Consider the following 16,793-nt stretch of genomic DNA (forward strand, 5'->3'; position numbering starts at 1 on the left):
CTGTAGTCACTGATTAGACTCAATCACACTTCCATGATGAGAGAAACCACAGTGGTGCTAAGATTTCTGTGAGTAAGACTGAGAAATTAGGTGAAGACTATTTTGGGTCACATTTTAGTTATTTAAGCAGGGGGGGGGTTCTGGTTAAGACATAGCAGTGAATACATATTTAAGGACCCAAAGGCTTCAGTCTGCTTGATGGCCAGTACCCTGTAGGTATAGGCACTAATTGTTGTTCAAAGTGCATCAAGACAAACGAAAATCAAAACCACGTTCAATAAATGAATAAGTTATGGCAGAAGTGGGCCAATGCATCTCTTACAAGCAATATGATATTTCACAATGCCCCTCTCATCCACAGGACATGCTTTGCTCCAAGTCACATTAACTTATTTAAGTCTAGAAAAGACATGTAGGACTAGCCTATAATCAAAATGTGACAATGGTAAAGGAGCAGACCCAGTACACTGATATTTAAAGTTCATAGATACAGCAAGCATTCACTTTTTATTTGGATAATATTTTTATCAAAAACATATGATACATACAAAAGGTGACTGAACAACAACGTTGGCAAATATGTCCAAAAACCTATGAATTATTGTATCTTAAATCATTACCTAGACACATATCCTCAAATGGAGTGGTGAGGAAGACGGCTCTACCGTGTCCAGAAACTAACTCGCCATTAATTTTCTGGATTCAGGGCTTTGCTGGTGACACTGATTTATTTAGAATTCAAGGCACACTTAACCAGCATGGCTACCATATCATTCTGCAGCAATAAGCCATCCCCTATGGTTTGTGCTTAGTGGGTCTATAATTTGTTTGTCAAAAGGACAATGGCCCAACACACCTCCAGGCTGTGTATGGGCTATTTGACCAAGAAGAGTTTTGAAGAGTGAGGAGTGCTGCATTAGATGACCTGGCCTCCACAATCACCGACCTCAACCCAATTCGGAAGGTTTGGGATGAGTTGGACCGCAGTGAAGGAAGATAAGCCAATAAGTGCTCAGCATACTCCTACAAGACTGTTGGAAAAGCATTCCAGGTGAAGCTGGTTGAGAGAATGCCAAGAGAGTGTAAAGCTGTCATCAAGGCAACGGGTGGCTACTTTGAAGAACCTCAAATCTAAAATATATATTTAGATTTGTTTAACACTTTTTTGGTTACTACATGATTCCTTATGTGTAAATTCACAGGTGATGCCTTGACTACTTTTCAACAATGTAGAAAATAGTAAAATTAAGAAAAACCCTTGAATGAGTAGGTGGTACACACATACAAACTCAGCAAAAAAAAGAAACATCCCTTTTTTAGAACCCTGTCTATCAAAGATAATTCATAAAAAACGACTAACTTTACAGATCATCATTGTAAAGGGTTTAAACACCGTTTCCTATGCTTGTTCTATGATCCATAAACAATTAATGAACATGCACCTGTGGAACGATCGTTAAGACACTAACAGCTTACAGACGGTAGGCAATTAAGGACACACTTATGAAAACGTAGGACACTAAAGAGGCCTTTCTACTGACTCTGGAAAAACACCAAAAAGAAAGATGCCCAGGGTCCCTGCTCATCTGCGTGAACGTGCCTTAGGCATGCTGCAAGGAGGAATGAGGATTGCAGATGTGGCCAGGGCAATAAACTGCAATGTCCGTACTGTGAGACGCCCAAGACAGCGCTACAGGGAGACAGGACGGACAGCTGATCGTCCTCACAGTGGCAGACCACATGTACCAAAACCCGCAAAGGATTGATACATCTGAACCTCACACCTGCGGGACAGGTACAAGATGGCAAAAACAACTGCCCGAGTTACACCAGGAACGCACAATCCCTCCATCAGTGCTCAGACTGTCCGCAATAGGCTGAGAGAGGCTTGACTGAGGGCTTGTAGGCCTGTTGTAAGGCAGGTCCTCACCAGACATCGTCGGTAATAACGTCGCCCATGGGCACAAACCCACCGTTGCTGGACCAGACAGGACTGGCAAAAAGTGCTCTTCACTGATGAGTCGCGGTTTTGTCTCAAGGGTGGTGATGGTCGGACTCGCGTTTATCGTCAAAGGAATGAGCGTTACACCATTACACCGAGGCCTGTACCCTGGAGCAGGATCGATTTGGAGGTGGAGGGTCCGTCATGGTCTGGGGCGGTGTGTCACAGCATCATTGGACTGAGCTTGTTGTCATTGCAGGCAATCTCAACGCTGTGCGTTACAGGGGAGACATCCTCCTCCCTCATGTGGTACCCTTCTTACAGGCTCATCCTGACATGACCCTCCAGCATGATAATGCCACCAGCCATACTGCTCATTCTGTGCGTGATTTCCTGCAAGAGAGGAATGTCAGTGTTCTGCCATGGCCAGCGAAGAGCCCGGATCTCAATCCCATTGAGCACGTCTGGGACCTGTTGGATCGGAGGGTGAGGACTCGGGCCATTCCCCCCAGAAATGTGCGGGAACTTGCAGGTGCCTTGGTGGAAGAGTGGGGTAACATCTCACAGCAAGAACTGGGAAATCTGGTGCAGTCCATGAGGAGGAGATGCACTGCAATACTTAATGCAGCTGGTGGCCACAACAGACACAGACTGGTGTTACTTTTGATTTTGACCCCCACTTTGTTCAAATGGACAATGACCCCAAGCATACTTCCAGGGTTGTGGCAAAATGGCTTAAGGACAACAAAGTCAAGGTATTGGAGTGGCCATCACAAAGCCCTGACCTCAATCCTGAAGAATATTTGTGGGCAGAACTGAAAAAGCGTGTGTGAGCAAGGAGTCCAACAAACCTGACTCAGTTACACCAGCTCTGTCAGGAGGAATGGGCCAAAATTCATCCATTATTTTGGAAGTTTGTAGAAGGCTACCTAAAACATTTGACCCAAGTTAAACAATTTAAAGGTAATGCTGCCAAATACTAATTGAGTGTATGTAAACTTCTGACCCACTGGGAATGTGATGAAAGAAATAAACGCTGAAATAAATAATTCTCTATTATTTTGGCATTTCACATTCTTTAAATAAAGTGATGATCCTAACTGACCCAAGACAGGGAATTTTTACTAGGAATAAATGTCAGGAATTGTGAAAAACTGAGTTTAAATGTATTTGGCTAAGGTGTATGTAAACTTCCGACTTCAACTCTATGTACACATATACATACGTATACATGCATACATATGTACATATACACACACATATATGTATACACACACACACACTACTTTAATACCGTACATCAAAATGAAACATACAGTTGTATTGGAAGAATACTGACTCAAATACATAGTGTTAAAACATTAAATAAATCTCATTCATATGAAGAACAGTTACGTCGAGAGTGCTATTACATATTTGTACACGTAGACAGAATATTTCTGAATGTAGAAGCTCACCAGCAAATATTCAAAATGTCCCACACCCCACACTATAAACACCGGTTTCACTTTAATATCATTTGAATCATTTATTCATATATTATAAAGTCGTATATTTACTACCAACTCTGTATATTAAGAAACATTCCCAATATCTATTATGGTAAACCTGAATACATCCGATGCTGGGCTGCTGTCTTTCAGTCTGGGTAAAAAAGCGGTGTGGAAAAAGGCTTTGAACGCCATCTTGTTCGTTGCAGCTGCCTGGGCCCTGAATACAGGAACCCATTCATTCAGGGGGGGGTGGCGGACTAACGAAATGAATTCATCTTTGTGAAGCAAGAATTACAAATAGCCCTTTTGAAAGAGGGAAATGTTTAACGCTAGCAAATAACTTGGGGAAAACCGAAACTACAACCGCCCTATATTGTTTTTCAAAATGTAACAAATCTGAGATTTTTCTTTCACCCAGAGTTCGATAATGGCAACATCGTTACTACTTGTTCTCAACATTGTGCGACAATGTCTGGTCCAATGGAACTGAAAGTCCCGCGCGTTAAAATGTTTGCACAAGATGTCGCATCCCTACATGTTTTATTTATATAGTTAAAAACTAACCAGATTAGGTGCTTCCTCATTTTAAGCGAACGTTACTCATTTCCTCTAGTTTACACCATTAAATATTCACACTGGAGCAGCATTACTATTTAGTTGTAACCACTTGGACACTAGCTAATAGACACATGGCAAGGGTGAACAGATTGTCGAAATCCAATTAACGTTAGTTTACTACATCTCTATATCATTAAACGTCGAGGCTCAAATTAAGACAAATTAAATGCACCGTACACGAATAAAGTAGCAAGCTGGCTAACCAGACTACTGCTTACTAGCAACACTTTCTACATAACTAACGTTAGCTAGCTAGGCGACACAAAACGAATGTCCCAGCAGCAACTAGCTAACGTTACATCTTGGTTGGCTCCTTTTGGCAGGCAAACAGCCACTGTCTTGCTAACCAGCAAACGTAGGCTGTAACGTTATGGCTTTTTAGAGTGTCTATGTCAGGTATGGACTACGAAAAAGTGGGGATCGTAGAAGCTAGCTGTCGGCTCCAGCGTTGGTGTACCAGACATTTGTAGTCTCACTGACTTGTATTAAATTAAAACAAATCCTCTACTGGATAACCGTATCACTTAATCCTTGCAAAAATACAAAGTCAGATATATCAGAACGTTATGCATCAGCATCTCTGTCACTTGGTACAGTAGTATTTAACTAGCATTTAAGATAACTAGCATTGCTAATTTACTAGTTAGCTACTGTAAATAGCTATCTATGGAATGTCGGTCTACCAACATATTAATCTTTTCAAAATCAAATTTACAGTAGGCTGAATCCACTCACACCATTTCATTAGTTGGCTACAGTGCGTTCGCTATTTTGCTAACGTTAGTTAAATGAGTGACAGGCAGTGCAACTCAGAAATTCAGATGTTGACAGTAGTTACCTATCGTTAACTAGCTATCGATCGATCTTAGCAACTAGTACTAGTTTACAACTAGTTTAAGTTTAAATTTAGCTGCTAGTAAGGTAGCTAACGTTTGTTAGCTTGCTAGCCCACTCAATGTACAGTATTGCAAAACATCAAGTTAAACCCCAGCCACGGTAAATAACTAACCCGCACTATAAATTGTTTTAAACGTTTGCATAAAGTTACTGTTATATACTCTGAGTAGCTACGGCCACAACTCAAAGTAGTTCAACATCTAATCATTTAACGTGAGTGTATTGTCGATCAACTATTTAGTTAGGTACCTACCCCCACCCCCGTCGCAATAAAAGGCAGATTCAACCAGCGAGTCACTCAACCCAATTTAGCTAACCCCTTTCGCCAGGCTTCCTAGCTAGTTAGCCACCGTAAACCAAGGCAGGCTAACTTACATCTTAAAAAAAAATAACATGTCAATCCTCCGTCCCAAATCATAACTTACCCGTTTTCAGTCGAGGGTATCCGTTGTTTATATCGCATTGACTGGAAACAGCGAAGATCGACTCCTCTCCGCCTACTAGCACACAGACTAGAGCTAGCAAGCTATCGAGGAGCGGCACTCCCCGAACCCAGCTTTCGATCCGCCAAGGGGAGACACACCAGCACAATGATGAGGCAATGTTAACCCTACCAACTGCTTTGTGGAACAACAATGCGTTTGAGTCTAGGGACGGTCTTCTAACTCACAACAACCTCTCCAATCTTCTGTCCTTGTCTTTCCCACCGTTGTTCCCCTATTCACTACTTATTCACACAAGTAATATCTCAAACTCTTCCTACTGCCCTCAAACAGCAGCGATGGGCGCGGTAACCCTGCTCTCAGCTCTAGGAAACCCCACGTTACGGGTGCGTCATAACGCACGGCAAAGGGTCGTCTTCCCTTAAAAAATCTGGGCCTTGGTCATTTGGCTGGTAGCTAGCGTAATAGAAAACCAAAATATTGGCTTTTCATGTGATTTTAGTTTGTACTCCAATGAATGGGTGTTAACATTAAAGGGATAGTTCACCCATATTACAAATTGACATATTGGTTTCCTTACCCTGTAAGCAGTCTGTGAACAATGTATGACAACAATCCATGCTTGGGTTTCCCTTGCACTGTTTCCACATGCTAACGTCTTAGCATTTGTTGCACAAATCACATTCTTGTCATGGGACCGATATTAGCATTTTTTTCCACGCATCATGTTCAAAACATCTATAAGTGAATTTGTTGAGCTTCACAATAACTTGTAGATATTTTCGGATGATTTGGACATGATGGGCCAAAAATGCTAATACCAGTTGCTAGTTGCTACAACTATGTTTGGCCTTATAAATTATTGATAAATACCCATTGATTCTTGAAGAATATAACTTACAAATGCCTCATGTGCCTCATGTGCTGTCATACCCCATCAGAACCCAAAGTATAAGGTTGTTTTACTCCAATGTTTGTAAACATTGTAAATGTAAACAAACTGTATATAGCCCCAAAACATGGTTAAAACTATAATTTTGATTTCATGGATTTCATAGTTCTGTCTATGAATTTGAAAGTGGTTACATTTCTCCAGGCCCATCCCTCAGCTTTTTACCAAAACAAAGGTGGGGTGCCGACTTTGTTATTGTTTCAATTAAGGTCTAGCTTTAATAGAGAAAACAGAAGTACCAGTGAAGGCAAATATTGTCAGGGGACTATACCATCTCTGTCTACTCTGTAGAAGAACATATCAGTCTACACAGAGACAGCAGATCATTATCACCAGCAGCTAGTGTGTGTAATAGCGCTCAGAGGAAGGGCTGATGATGCTCAGTGGGTTAAGATGTTACTTAGAGACCTGGAACACAATATCCCCTCGTCCATTACCCAGGGGAGAGAGAGAAAGCCTCTTCCCTCCCATAGTGTGACCCTCCGATGGGGAGACAGCAGCATCAACAAACCCCCTGGAGCTTAAGTTCATTAAAGGCCCAGTGCAGTCAAAATTATGTTTACCTGTGTTTCTTAAAATATTGTACAACATCTGATGCAACTAACACTGTAAAAGTGTGAAAACATGTGGTCAATGTTAGTTCCTGATAGTTGGTTGTTGAAAATACAATTTACACAGGACCTTCTAATCAGCCGGCTTTGCATAGGGGGAGTATTGGCTTCACCAGGTTAATATACCAATGACAAAGAGAGTTTCAAACCTCTCTGCCAATAACAGCTAGTTTTCAGATAACATAACCCTTCCATTAGGTTCCTCCAATTAGGTCCCTCAGTCAGACCACTCCCAGACCGTCCTAGCAAAATTGTTGCTTGAGACTTATTTTTTCTAAAAAGCTATATTTGTGGCTTTTTGAAAATTTTAAGGGGAAATTATTACAGTAATGTACTTAATTGTCACCCAGAAAGGATTTTATATTGAAATAAAACATCTACATTGGGCCTTTAGGATCAATGATACTTCTGTATAACCAGACATCCTCTACTACCCTACCCAGTCTCTGGGGCTTATTTGCTGTGAAGTATAGACAGGAGAATTTGTAGTAAATCATAAAATAAAATGTTGCTATTAGCTCGAGACAGAGCCATGATAATCATGTAAAACTACACAAACTCTGTTCTGAGAATATAAAATGCATCCTACCCATGAATCAGAATTATTTAAATTTTTGTCAGGGTGTAGGTATGTAGGTGTGTTACAGGACTATAGTGTGTGTGTGTGTTATATTGGCAGGCTCACACCTTCTACGAGGTCACCTGAGTCTACATATCTCTGCAATTTCCTGTGTTGCTCAGGTCACTTTTGAGGCCTGAATGCACTGAGTGTCAACACACAGCTCTAGTCCAGAGGAAATTATGGCACTGTTCAGCATACTGTACAATGTGCTCACAGAGATGACACCGGCACAATGACCTCTCTGCTATCATATGGGCCACTAGTGGTAACATGATGCACACCCCAGTCAGCCTGGACCATTTGTATGTCATTATATCTGAGCAGTGTTATGAGGGTTATTGGGTCAGTGAAGTGTTTATTTTACTGAAATGCAACCCTGCTTAAGTACTTTGAAACTTATATTTTGGTATTTGTTTAATTAGTCCAATGTTGATACAGCCCCAAAATATTTTACATGTCAACAATCAAGTTTTCAATATATATAACTTTCAAAATACCGAAAGTGTCACAGATTTACACCAAACTGAGTGTGTGTGTGTGTGTGTGTGTGTGTGTGTGTGTGTGTGTGTGTGTGTATGTGTGTGTGTATGTGTGTGTGTGTGTGTGTGTGTGTGTGTGTATGTGTGTGTGTATGTGTGTGTGTGTGTGTGTGTGTGTACTGCATACATTTGAGCGGATACCTCTGTAAAACATACACCTTGTGGAGTGTATGTAGAGACTGCTATCTCTTCAGCCAACACCTCTGAGTTAATTTGGTGGCTGGTTCCAGAGGGACTCATCTGCACAGCCCAGCCCATCTCAGCTAGACCTGAGTGCTGGTGAGGTTTAGTTGCCCTGGCTACACTGTCTGCATGCATGTGTTGTGAAGCTAATGCCATATGCCCCAGGGAACCTTTTCAAAGATTGTCTGACTTGCATTCGCCTTTGACTTATAGGCTATAAGAGAAAGCCTCACTGCTATATCCATTGTTTAGGAAACAGGTTTATAGAAAGATGTATCAAAGATTGCTATTTAATCAAAATAAAGTAAAGTAATGTGTCATGCAGTGTCAGTTTTGCCATTTTAATCTGGGAAATTCCCATTATTTTACACTTTATTAAGTCACTCATCTGTGACGTTTAAAGGATAGTAGGTCTACTGCAAAATGTTAGTGAACTCTAAACCTGGGAAATGTTTCCACCCAGTGGCTTAAGACAATAACTGCTTCTAGTCATTGGCAGTCTTGTTATCCCGGCCCCTCATATCTTCAATGTACGTTTCAGAAAAATGCATGGAAATTCTCTCCCTCACACACACACACACACACACACACACACACACCACTGATCATAGAAAGCAAGTAGCAGAATTAATGGACTTAATGGAAAATAAATCAGATTACAAAAAGCCGAAATGGCAACACAAATATGATCTCATACAGTTCATAAAACGGGTGACATTACATTAAGCTCATAATGACCTTGCTTTTTATAGCCAGGATGGGCTGCACTAATCTGATTTAGTGTAATCTGCTTCAATCTCTGATAAATGCTTACTAATGTATCTTACAGAATTGATGAATGCTATTGGCCCACCAATAGTGTTCCTATATAGAGCTTCGCCATATGTTTAAACTAAGCACCTCATTCTCACATTCCTTATATTCTCTTTTGTAGCAGTGCTGTCTAGCATGTAATGACATAAATCAAATTTAAATTAATGAATAGGAACATAATACACTGCATTGCCAAAAGTAGGTGGACACCTGCTAATTGAACATCTCATTACAAAAATAATGAGCATTAATATGGAGTTGGTCTCCCTTTTGCTGCTATAACAGTCAACACTCTTCTGGGAAGGCTTTCCACTAGTTGTTGGAACAGTGCTGTGGGGAATTGCTTCCATTCAGCCACAAGAGCATTAGTGAGGTTGGGCACTGATGTTGGGCAATTAAGCCTGGCTCGCAGTCTGCGTTCCAATTCATCCCAAAAGTGTTCGATGGGGTTGAGGTCAGGGCTTTGTGCAGGCCAGTCAAGTTCTTCCACACCGATCTCGACAAACCATTTCTGTATGGACTTTGCTTTGTGCACGGGGGAATTGTCATGCTGAAGCAGGAAAGGGCCTAGCCTGAACTGTTGCCACAAAGTTGAAAGCACAGAATTGTCTAGAATGTCATTGTATGCTGTAGCATTAATATTTACCTTCACTGGAACTAAGGGGCCTAGCTCAAACCATGAAAACAGCCCCAGACTATTATTCCTGCCACAAAGTTGGAAGCACAGAATCGTCTAGAATGTCATTGTATGCTGTAGCGTTAATATTTCCCTTCACTGGAACTAAGGGGCCTAGCCCAAACCATGAAAAACAGCCCCAGACTGTTGTTGCTCTTAGACGTTTCCACTTCACAATAACAGCACTTACCGTTGACCGGGGAAACTCTAGCAGGGCAGAAATTTGACTAACTGACTTGTTGGAAAGGTGTTCCCAAGTTGAAAGTCACAGAGCTCTTCAGTACAGGCCATTCTAATGCCAATGTTTGTCTATGGAGTGTGCTCAATTTTTTTTTTTTTACAGCTGTCAACTACGGATGTGGCTGAAATAGCCAAATCCACAAATTTGAAGGGTTGTCCACATACTTTTGGTCATGTAGTGTATATCCTGCCAATTTCGTTGTCAAAGCCTTGTTGTTTTACAAGTGACATGGATTTATTATTATAGAGAGCTACTGTATGTATTGGTTTTAACATGTTGATAGTAAAGTTCTCTTCACTGGTCAGCAGGTAGCCTAGTGGTTAAAGCATTGGTCCAGTAATCGAATCCCTGAACCGACAAGGTTAAAAATCTGTTGATGTGCCGTTGAGCAAGGCACATAACCCTAATTGCTCCAGGATCACCGTTGACAATGGCAGACAGTGGCTGTGGTCCCCACTTGAGGGTGTCTCAGGGAGTGTGAGATATGCAAAAAAAAAAAAATCTAATTCATGCATATATTAATTATTACTATTATACTTTTACATTTTATATCAATAATCATCTGCACCTGTAATAGTGAATAACTTTATTTTTTTCGGTGTGTAGTTAGGTCATTTGTATTACAGTAGTAGTAACTGAACAATTAGAGAAGGTATGAGCAGGGATACACACCAATTACAATGTACCAGAGGAGGCTGGTGGGCAGATATATAGGAGGATGACTCATTGTAATATTTAACCAATTAAAATGTCCTGTTGTCTGTAGCCAAACAATTAAAGAATAGTTTTGTTCTCTGTACCGTCAATCAAATGGTACAGTCCTGTTGTATGGACAATTAACCAATTCAATTATCCTGTTGTCTGTAGTCAAACAAGTAAAATAAGAGTTTTGTTCTCTATACCATCAAACAATCCCAAAAGTAAAAAATATGGTCTTGTCTGGACTAATAAACAAAGAATACAGTCCTGTTCACTGTACAGTTAATTAACTATTTTAAACCTTTAACAACAACCGGAGTATTGAAATGAAGGACATCAGAGTCTCCCTGTACTGACCCATCTATATCATGTTAACCCCTGATTCAGACAGAGGCAGCAACACTCAGACACAGACCTTCACAGGTTACACAACTTCACAAGGCAGAGCCCACAGACAGAGATTTTCACAGCTAACACCTTCAGCAAATCAAAATAGTAATTAGTAAAGTAGGGAAAGACCCTCTGAGAACTTGTGTATGTGAATTTGAAATTATACAATGACTATGAGGTTAAAGTGCAGACTGACAGGGTATTTTCCTACATATTGGGTGAACCGTTTAGAAATTACAGCACTTTTTGTACATAGTCCCCCCATTTCAGGGGACCAAAAGTATTGGGAAAAATTAACATGTGTGTATTAAAGCTCACTTTTACAGTAGCATATCACACAATGACTGTATAATGTAAATGAATGAATGAGTGAAAGTTTGCTTACTTCTTTTAGTAGACTAAACACCGTATTGGTCCTACTACTATGACTACAACATTTAGAAAAAAAAACAGTCAATTTGACCCCGCCCTGGGTGGGATCCAATGAGCTTCCTAAACAAGGTAATGAACGTGGTACCTTGTGACATTGGATGGCTAGGTGCCCAATCTGGGGGGGGGGGGGGGGGGGGGGGGGGGGGGGTCCATGCAACAGCAGAATGTTCTGCTTTCTCTTTTCAAAACTAGTTGAATGGCAATTTTTAACCCTGTCGGTAGGAACCTGCATCTTCCCACAGGTGAGATAAATTGCACAGTAAACGAGAATCACCTGCCACCAACCAAATTAATTTGAATTCTGAATAATTTACTCCAGGCCCCCCAGATTGGGCACCTAGCCATCCAATGTCACTTCATTAACCTTGTAAGTTTTTTATTTTCTTGGTTCTGTGTAAAAGTAAATTAAACAAACACAGCACCCAAAATACATATTTGTATGCATGTTATTTTTGTGATTTTTTGTTGTTGTTGTTGAATTTAATAATTTTTGGGGGGTGGGAATAATGCAAGGAAATGTACATTGGATCCCTAGAAGATGGCACTTCAACACATTAATTAAAACACTTGTTTTTGTCCTCGATGGTAAAGTATCCATCCACACTACTACTGTGCCCCTCAACTTCTCTTCATCATGCTGTTAAATTTCAGGAAGAAGTCAAGACTGCACAGGAGCTCTTTAAGCAGAAGTTGAGGTTCTCGGATGCAGTAAGAAAGCCCTTTGATAAAGCAGCAGAGCATATCAAGGTACTGTAAGAATAGTGTCTTAATAAAAGCATTGCCAACCTGGATTGTACAATATTAGCCCATTCTTTAAAACATTCTTCAAGCTTTGTCAAGTTGGTTTTTCATCATTGCTAGATAGCCATTTTCAAGTCTTGCCATAGATTTTCAAGCCAATTTATGTCAACTGTAACTAGGCCACTCAGGGACATTTAATGTCGTCTTGGTAAGTAACACAAGTTTATATTTGGCCTTGCGTTTTAGGTTATTGTTCTGCTGAAAGGTGGATTTGTCTCCCAGTGTCTGTTGGAAAGCAGACTGAACCAGGTTTCCCTCTAGGACTTTGCCTTTGCTTAGCTATATTCCTTTTTATTTCTATCACTAAGAAATCCCTAGTCCTTGTCAATAACAAGCATCCCTATAACATGATGCAGCCACCACCATGCTTGAAAATGCTTGAGTAGCACTCAGTGATGTGTTGTGTTGGATTTGCCCCAAACATAATGCTTTGTATTCAGAAAGTTGATTTATTTACAACATTTTTTGCAATATTACTTTAGTGCCTTATTGCAACCAGGATGAATGTTTTGGAATATTTTTATTCTGTACAGGCTTCCTTCTTTTCACTCGGTCCTTTTAGGTTAGTATTTTGGCTTAACTACAACGTTGTTGATCCATCCTCAGGTTAAACCTATCGCAGCCATTTAACTCTGTAACTGGTTTAAAATCACCATTGGCCTCATGATAAAATCCCTGAGCGATTTCCTTCCTCTCCAGCAACTGAGTTAGCAAGGACTCCAGTATCTTTGTACTGACTGGGTGCATTGATACACCATCCAAAGTGTAATTAATATCTTCACCATGCTCAAAGGGATATTCACTGTCTGCTATTATTTTTTTTTTTACCCATCTACCAATAGGTGACTTTCTTTGCGAAGCATTGGAAAACCTTCCTGGTTTTTGTAGTTGAACCTGTGCATGAAATTAATTGCTCGACTGAAGGACCTTACAGATAATTGTATGTGTTGGGTACAGAGACTGTGTAGTCATGAAAAAAGTATTGTTAAACACCGTTTTTGCACACAAAGTTAGTCCATGCAACTTATTATCTGACTTGTTATACACATTTTTACTCCTGAAGTTATTTAGGCTTGCCATAACCAAAGGGTTGAATACTTAGTATTTTCATTTTTAATTCATTTGTACAAATTTCTAAACACATAATTCGACTTTAACATTATAGTATATTGTGTGTAGATCAGTGATACACAACCTAAATGTAATCCATTTAAAATTCAGACTGTAACACAACAAAATGTGGAAAAGGTCAAGGGGTGTGAATACTTTCTGAAAGCACTGTGTGTATTTATTTTTGATTGGTCTTTTATTATACTGCTGTTTAAAAATGTTTTCCTTTCTCCCGCAGAAGTACCAGGCCACACTGGAAAGGTAAGTGATCTGCCTCCAGGGCGATTCCACACCAGCGTGGATAGAAAATATTTTTGGTATCTCAGATTGGCAATTCTCACAAATGTAATTGAGACGAAGCATGTTTGACATGCTTTTTACATTTGTATCACAAGCCATTTTTTTGAAAATCATGATGAAAGCGGCCATTTCAGATCTTTTTAGAGCTTACATGCCTCCTGTAAGACCCTATGAACTGTACATGATACAGACAACATCTTGGTGTCATTATACTCCTTATAGTGTTCTCTAAAATATGGAGTATGTCTAGATTCTGAAATATAATGATTCACATTATTTTATTCAACATTTGAAAATATTAGCCAGGTCGCAGTTGTAAATGAGAACTTGTTCTCAACTAGCCTACCTGGTTAAATAAAGGTGAAAAAAAAGAAGTGTATTCTAGGGATGGGCATTTGAAATGATTGCAGTATTTGAATAATATCATTATTTTTTTCAGATATCCGGATAGTCAAAATACATGTGCTAATACATGTTTGATTTACAATTACACTGTGTTCTACTTGTTTCAGCAGAAGGGTGGGGGAGGAGCGTGAGAAGAGCAATGGCCGGTGTGTGTGACAGTCTGTGTGTTGCACAGAGGGAGAGAGAGAAAGTAGCCAAACCGTCTTGCTAGACTTGTTAGACAAACTTGTTGCGGCCATAGAAGCTAGCTAGCGTCAGTAGCCAACTATAGCCAGCTAAAGTAACAAGGCTAATTGAGGCTATTTTGCTGCGCTTCCCGTCCAATGTCTACTCATCATTTGGCCAACTTGTAGGCTACCGGTGTGTCCTTTTTTAATGGAGCGTACTCCTAAAAACTGTCATAAAATATATATATATATTTTTTAAATGTAATGGTCTATCCATGTAAGCTATGTAGCAATGTCACAAAGATCATTTTATTTTAGACAGCCTTTCCCCCTCCCAAAAAAAGCAGGCCTATATTTTTCCCAAAAAATAAATACTAGTAATAATAAGGCCAACATAAGTAGATGTGGTGGTTTGAGATTCAGCCCATGCAACAAAAAAAACTCTCTAGCTTAAACTGACGGGGATAGCCTCTGAACAATTAATTTCAATTTCTATATTAATGTTGAATACATTTGTGAAATATTATATTTCATATTTACTCCATATTTTAGAGAACAATATAAGGAGTATAATGACACCAAAATGTTGTCTGTATCGTACGGTTCAATGGTGTCACACCCTGATGGGTTGGGTTTCTGTACAGCACTTTGATATATCAGCTGATGTACGAAGGGCTATATAAATAAATTTGATTTGATCAGTTTCACCTGTCCTCGTTATTGTCTCCACCCCCTCCAGGTGTCGCTTATTTTCCACAGTGTATTTTATCCCTGTGTTTCCTGTCTCTCTGTGCCAGTTTGTCTTGTATGTTAGTCAAGTCAACCAGTGTGTTCCCCCCCAATACTCCTTTTGCTATTCTCCTTTTGATAGTCCTCCTGGTTTTGACCCCTGCCTGACTCTGGACTTCTTTCCCGCATGCCTGATCTTCCTGCCTGGCCTGCCCTTTGGGACCCTGAACTGGTTTTGACCCTTTTGCCGGTCCACAACCATTCTCTTGCCTTCCCCTATTGGATTAATAAATATTGTAAGACTCCAACCATTTTTTAAAAACCTTTATTTAACTAGGCAAGTCAGTTAAGAACAAATTCTTATTTTCAATGTCGGCCTTGGAACAGTGGGTTAACTGCCTTGTTCAGGGGCAGAACGACAGATTTGCATCTTGTCAGTTTAGGGACTTGAACTTGCAGCCTTTCGGTTACTAGTCCAACGCTCTAACCACTAGGCTACCCTGCTGCCCCATCTGCCTCCTGGGTCTCGCCTTGTGTCATGATACATGGGGTCTTACAGGAGGCATGTATGGCTCCAAAAAGGGCCTAAAATTTCTACCTTCTTCATGATTTAGGAAAAAAAAGTAATACAAATATAAAAAGCATGTGAACATCCTTCCTCCAATGACATGTTGGAATTGGCAGAACAATACCAACATTATTTTTGGACCATGCTGGCGTGGAATCGCCCTTCTCTCTTGCTCTTCTCTGTGGTTCTGAACCCAACCCCACAGCAGCACTGACACCTCTTCTGAATGTTCTTCCAGAAATTGTTGTATGGTGCCAGACCCAGAGTGCGAGTGTTTTTCCTATAATCTGGACGAGTTTAATAGCATCCCTCTGAAGCTGCTACCAGCACATGTCACTGTAGTCGTGGGGCAATCAGATTCAGATAATCCATGACAGATTACATAATTTTGCTTTAACAACCTAATAGAGCTCATTTTAGTTAATATTTTTTATTTGGACATTTCTGCGTGTATCTATCTGAAAGGATCATGTTCTGCTCTTGCCCAGACCTGCCCAGCACTTTAGCTAGTCAGACCATTATTACCGTTCCAGCTGGCTGATAGACGTTACTGATGTTAAGCGTAGCACAGAACATTTTCGACCAAACTTTACTTGCCGATACTTTATAAATTCCTGACTTGGAAGGCAACATGTCTTCTAAACTTCCATGTCTAGTTGCAGGGGGTTCGTTTTAATTTAGAAAATGCTGTGTTATTAAATGTTTTGCTCCATGACATAATCCAACAATGTGTACGCCACCATCTTGTCTATTTAAAATCTTCTCATTGATTGTGAAAGGTGTGTCATGATGACATGCAGCACTTTGCGGCACACCCACATGTCTCAATCAATGAGAGAAGATTTGAAATTGACAAGATGGCGGCGTACACATTGTTGGATTACTTCGTGGAGCAAAACTATTATTTAATTTAATAACAGAGAATTTTGTAAGAGAAAGTCAGCTGTGTGGGGCCTGGGGCAAATATCTTGACAGCTTGCTGTGTCTGGTAACTAGGGGTGGCAGGTAGCTTAGTGGTTAGAGCGTTGGACTAGTAACCGAAAGATTGCAAAATCGATTCCCCGAGCAGACAAGGTACAAATCAGTCGTTCTGCCCCTAAACAAGGCAGTTAACCCACTGTTCCTAGGCCATCATTGAAAATAAGAATTTGTTCTTAACTGA

General features: G+C 40.3%; 1 protein-coding gene across 2 annotated transcripts in view; it reads right to left on the reverse strand.

Moving 5' to 3' along the window:
* LOC110532389 (guanine nucleotide-binding protein G(I)/G(S)/G(T) subunit beta-1) overlaps positions 1–5,750 on the reverse strand; it is a 49,552-nt gene extending 43,802 nt beyond the window's left edge. For both annotated transcript variants that reach the window (XM_021616258.3, XM_021616259.3), the window contains exon 1: positions 5,376–5,750. The gene's annotated coding sequence lies outside the window, so the exon portion shown is untranslated. The remainder of the gene's footprint in view (positions 1–5,375) is intronic.
* Positions 5,751–16,793: the final 11,043 nt, after the last annotated feature.

Source organism: Oncorhynchus mykiss, chromosome 9, assembly GCF_057628025.1.
Source record: "Oncorhynchus mykiss isolate SJ-2025 chromosome 9, ASM5762802v1, whole genome shotgun sequence".
NCBI classification, from domain to species: domain Eukaryota; kingdom Metazoa; phylum Chordata; class Actinopteri; order Salmoniformes; family Salmonidae; genus Oncorhynchus; species Oncorhynchus mykiss.